The sequence below is a fragment of the Morone saxatilis genome, unplaced genomic scaffold (assembly GCF_004916995.1).
Source record: "Morone saxatilis isolate NCDOM2014 unplaced genomic scaffold, NCSU_SB_2.0 Contig23, whole genome shotgun sequence".
In the NCBI taxonomy this organism is placed as follows: domain Eukaryota; kingdom Metazoa; phylum Chordata; class Actinopteri; family Moronidae; genus Morone; species Morone saxatilis.
In genome coordinates this window covers 19,587,073-19,593,104 of record NW_023339796.1, presented here as the reverse complement: position 1 = coordinate 19,593,104, position 6,032 = coordinate 19,587,073, and the positions used below count along the sequence as shown (strand labels likewise).

Here is a 6,032-nt window from a genome sequence, read left to right as displayed (position 1 = left end):
TGTGTGTGTGTGAAAGCAGAGAATGGGCATTAGATCATCTGTCTGGTGATCCTCTACAGGTAGTGGTCACAGGGGTTATTAACAGATGGTAGATGTTAATTCTGTAATGATTGCACGGGAGAGAGTTCAGAAGGAAAAAGAGAGAGTTTGTGTGTGAGAGAGAAATATTTTACACTACACACTAATTCTAAGCAGGTTTTGAGTCTGTTGTGTACTTGACCTTTCATTACAAGTCCTATTTTCATAGCTTTATCCATCAGTAGTGAAAGGTAACTACACTAAGTCCATTTAGTTACAGCAGCTACAAGGAACTTTCATTGTGTTGATGCTGGCTGCCCCTGTGGACAGGAGCGGTAGTGTTTCAATAGCAGTTTCATTGATTTCAAGGTAAATCCGACCGAATCCGACTAAATGGAAATAGCTAATCGTTCTGCTGATCTTGTTTGTTTATTTGTTTATATAGGTCATATAGAGGCATCAGTGGTCCAAAGAGGTAAAATAATTCTATGTTTCACAAAAAGCTAAAATTATAGAAAAGTCCAAACAAACAAATACAACTTTGTGTATCGGAACTTAGTTTTCTCTTCTTTCCTCTACCATGAATCCTCTCATAACCTCTTGGATTTATCATGTGACAGCTGTGACCAGAACCCCTGATTGGGAACCAGTGAATTGAGACTAAACTACATAATTACGTGTACAACAACAAACAATTCTGTTTACATGTTTATGCATCAGTATTAACACTATACTGACCATAATGTCAGTCAAAGGGGCTATTTTTTTTTGTTGCAATTTTACTTTTGAAAGTAAGTTAGTAATTTTACATTTTTATATCGGTAACAAACCTGGCATCTTCCACCACTGTTACCCATAGTTTCTGTTAGTTTTGATAACATACTGTACAGCAAAACATAGTGTGAACCTAGCAACAACACTGCAATAAAGTCAGACAATGCAAGAAACACCACCTGTCAGACATGCTGTAAACAAGCCAGTTAAGACATCAATCATCTTATCCGCTGTATTTTCAGGTATTATCAACACAAGATCACATAATGTTAGGAATAAACTTTAACTGCAAAAAAGTGGGCGCATACGGCCGCAGGAGGTCGGTCTGTAAGCTGTGGTGGATGTTTACAGCAGACCATTTTGGATAATAATTTTACAGTTCCACATTATTTTCTCTTCCAAATATGTTTTGATGACCTGCTGGCTATTGGAAAACCTGTCTGATCGCCAAGCCGGTTATTTCTCCCTTCTGAGCGGAACAATCAACTCAGTGAGAGCCATGTTACAATGACTGATAATTGTCAAACCTACAAAAATCCAAGTTGAAATAAACTAAACTACACTCAGGAAGAGTAAACATGCATTCTAGCTAATGCTTGATTTTTGAGGGAGCGGCTCCCAGCTGCAGATAAATGCAAAAAACACACATGTTTGATGGTTGTGAGATTGCTTGAGAAAAGATCTTTGAAAACAAAAAAATAAGAATGAAATTAAAACTGAATCTTACATCTGAGATTGAAGTCTGCCGTTGCATGTGATGCATCATTTCATGTACTGTGATTGCTAGTTCACTAATTGGAAAAAAACGTATACAATAACTTAGTACATGGAGACACAGTAAGAGAAGTAGAGAGGAGAGTAGACCCTTTTTATCTCTTTACCTTCGTTTTCAGATGTTTGGCCATTATGATTAATCCATGCACAGTTTTGATTTTTATCTCCATTTCACACATTTTCTAGCCAGCCAGAAAAAAAACATTATTCCAGCACTATCTACACTTTCAGTTTTCATTTCAAAGCATTCCACTTGCAGACTGACAGAGACTACAAAGTGTCTGCTACTGAATCCCTTTATGTTTTAGGCTTTTTTTCACTATAGATATTATAGATATGTGCAGGGGGACATAAGTAGATAAGTAGACAAAATTGTTTCTTTTGACAGCAGTAAAAACTAATCAGACTTTGGGATCAAACAGTATGGCTCTGAGGTTGATGCAACAAGTGCAAGGCGGAGGCAAACCTATTGGTATGCAGCCTGCCAGCGGTGCTATACAGCCACTAACACTCCACAAGGATCAAATATTAACACTGCTACGCCACCATCTGGAACGCATGTTCTCACCATAAGACATCTGTCCACCAGGGAAAAGACACAGGAATCTATTCCAATGTTTATAGAAATATAAGTATTGCACTTTAATATTAATACTCAAGGTTAAACTCTAAATATGTCATTCTCCTAGAATGCAGATACACATCTGGCAAGATGTATATAGCAAATCAAGTGAAACCAACACAATACACTTTGCAGACACAAATTTGAAGAGGGGAACTGGCTCAGTTCCAGTGCACCTTGCATCAGTGTCTCATTGCCGTAGATGACACGCCAATTCGCCCCCATCTCCCCCCTTCCACCCTCACTCTTAAACGTCTGATGTAACAAGTCTTTGATAGGATCCTCACAGCAGCACTATCTCCTCAGTCACACATGCTGCAAGGTGCCTTGGTAAATATTGAATCGTCAAGTAAATATTGAATCCATGATTGACTGAACAACTCAATCTGAAGACTGAGCTGCTATGAGGAGCAGACGCTCATAAGGCAGCTGATAGGATTACTAAATAGTGCTCGTCTCCATCAGCCACTCTCCCTGGGCCCTGCCCCGGCAGGCTGCTGGCAGGGTCATTATTCTAATCTGAATTAAACAATTCAGTGCGGGAGGGACCTTGATGTTTGGAAAAAAATCCTTTAAGAGGCAGATGGTAGGGACCTCAGGCCAAATTTGCTGAACTTTTCTAAACTAACCGGTTTAGGGGTGAATTATTTAAAATAATACACTCTTTTCTTGCAAATTCGAAAGTTTTCCTGAAAGCAATTCTGCTAGCTTTTAAAAGGCAAGAGTGCTCCTCAAAGTAGAACCCATTTTCAAAGGGGCAGAGCGGAGTTTAAATGGAGATTAGAGTACTTCTTGTACATACAAACTGTTTCCTACAGGCTCTTGGCAGTCATGCACTGAATTACAATCTGAGACAGTTATTGTCACTTCAACATCTCACTGCAATATGAGTGCAAACCCCCTCCCCCCCCATCTCTGCCCTTACCTCTCATTTCATTCCTATTCCAAGCACTCTCCTGTGGCTTTGACATGTACTCTGCCATGGCTTGGAAATGACAATGATTATGTGGTAGATTTGGTAGAATTTAAAAAATAACGATAATAATTTCTTATTTAATTTGAAAAGGGATTTGTATGGGATGACACCCAAATCTCACAACAGTTTCTCCTCTTTCAAGGAATGACTTCACACTGTTGAATTTCGTTGATAAAATGTATTGTGTTTTTTGGGAGGTAAACATTATCTGAAACACAGACACTGCCATACATCAATGCCAACAGGAAACAGAACAGTTTTTAAACAGGAATTTCAAAACTGCTCCCTCAGATTTACTGATCTCCAACCAACGGAGGAACCCAGGGTCGACTTATGATGGATTTTAAGGTGTTTGCCCCAGAAACCCACTTTTCTTCTTTCTTTTTTGTTTCTTTTGTGTTGGTAGAATTTATTCACTTTGAAGGTAAAGGAATTTCACAGTGCGCTGCTTCTCTAACTGGGAGCTCTCTTTTCCTGACACTGGGTCTGAGTAAAAACAAGGGGTGCAAGCGCAGGTGGGAGTGACCACCTAATTCTGGTTCCCAGAGCAATATGGAAAAGAGATTGGAGCAGGATACATACATAATTAGTTGGCAGAATAGATTATTTGCCGGTAGACTCAGGGCAGGTTTCAGTTATGGCCAATCACGTCTGTTCCTCACCCCATTAAAAAGCAGCAGACATTTTCCAAACAATGAGCTGAGAGGAAAGTCCAGGCTGGTGGAATACTGCTCTTCTCTGGAAAGAGTCCCAAAGCAGCAACTCAGTGTGCATGCCTTGAATATGAATAGACAGCATCCCTAATAGGCAGATTATGTCTTCTTTTCATGTAGCACAATACAAGCTGTTTCTATTTGTACTGTTCCATGCTTATATTTTATATGCTCAAATTATTCAAAATATTGTATTCAGTTAGTTCAAACAATCAAGCCACTGAGATAATAACAATAGCCTGCTTCAGCCACTTACATCACTACAAAACCTGGAAGCTCCCCATAATAATAATAACCATATTATCATTATAATAGCCCAAACTGTGGATGATTACAAGCTGCACATCTCTTAAATCAGAGACTGCAGATGGAACGTGTGTGCTGCGTCTTTCCTGCTGCTATATGATGGCAACAGGTATTTAATCAACAAAAAGGAAAGGCCTCATGCATCCTACAAGCAGCTGTGGTGACAGTGTTATTCAAAATTATCCATTAATCTAACCCATTACAGATTCTGCCTGCATTGCATTTAAATTGTGGTCCCATTTGCATTTGATTTTTGGGTTTTGTAGAGGTCTCTGAGCGCACATATCCGCCAACGCAAGCCATGAAATTTTCTCTGTCTGGTCTGAGGCGAAAACAGAGATGCAATTTCATGCCAAAAGAGTAATAAAATTGAACAGCCCTGCCTGACCTGCCTGCTCCCAACAAAAAGTGGAGACCAAGTGCATTTCAGTACTCATATAAAACTTCTACAAAAGGCATATACCGTATGTTGCGAGGTGTATAATTTGCTGTATAATAAGATGCATAATAATTTGCTTTTAAAAGTAAATTCACTCTTTACAGTGAGTAAAGTTCCGTAGTAGTTGGGTCAACACCAAATATATATATCAAGTTCTTTTACAAAATATATTTTTTGAGAGTGGAGACAGTTAAATGGAGGTAAAGCATGTGGCCTACATATAAAGAAACTATAGCAGTACAAATGTCCTTCACTTTGTGCCGCTTTTAGCTTGTAACTGCACTGAAGGCCCTTTAGAAACTATATCTAGGTGTTACAATCTGAAAAGGGCATGCAGGAACCCCCAGAGGCTTGTATTCTGACTCCTGCTACATGGACACAAAGCCCTGTTGAAAGTATGCAGAGGGGAGTATTTCACTTTCCTCCCTCTTGCACCTGCCAGCCAAGTTGCCAGATTTCTAGCATTAGTAAATGTTTGCAGAGTGACTTTGCTAAAGTATACACGGCTGAAGAGAAACACAGGAGTGATCACAGAAACTTCTTATTAACATATCATAAGGACGTGCATTAATGAGTTGTTCATCCATTGGACCTGGAACAGGTTAATCTCTGTTTTGACTTAATTATATTTCAGTATATTAAGGGCTGTAATTGGCAAATGCTTGAGGCTGAGATGTTGCATGTTTAGAATACAATATTAGTTGGACTAATAAAAATGAAACTGTCAAGACTAAAGCATAAAACTGAACTGAATTGTACTGAATGCAAACCAGTCAGAATGTGGGCCCATTTAATGTTACAGATGATTTCTCACCTTATGCGTATATATGTTTACAAGCTATAGCGCTGTTGGTGAAAATGTACTGATGAAATTATTAGCTATCAGTTTAGTAATGAGAGAATAGAATGCATCATTTATAATATTAGGCTTATAATTAATTGTTTATTTGTATGATAATGATTTATGTTTAAAACTAAAAGTGATTTTTTTTATAACTTTTATATTCATGACTAAATAAGCAACTCTGAAGTTGAAAAATATGTTTATCATTTAAGAGTTAATGAATTAAACCTCAACTACTTCATCAAGACTGTGTGGGTCTGATTTGATCAGGTTTGACTAGCAATCAACCCTAGCCTGGCATCACCAGGATGAACCTCTCAGTTCCTGTTAAATTTCCAAGGGTCATAGGGAGCATACCAAAATTGCCTCTGGACGCAACTGGATAGACCTTCAATCAATCAGACCTTCAACGAAACGCATGAGGCAAGAAATAGGCAATTCATTTTCAAAATCTTGATTAATTTTTGATCAGCACTGTCGAGTTTTACAGTTTTAATTGAGTTTCAGGAGCCTGTGTGTTTACCTGAACAGACCTGCAGACTGGACACAACTGGATAGACCTACAA

The 6,032-nt window shown here is 38.6% G+C and overlaps 1 protein-coding gene across 1 annotated transcript in view; it reads right to left on the bottom strand.

The window, feature by feature from the left end:
* LOC118334823 overlaps positions 1 to 6,032 on the bottom strand; it is a gene marked incomplete at its 5' end in the record, with an annotated part of 80,875 nt that overhangs the window by 55,721 nt on the left and 19,122 nt on the right.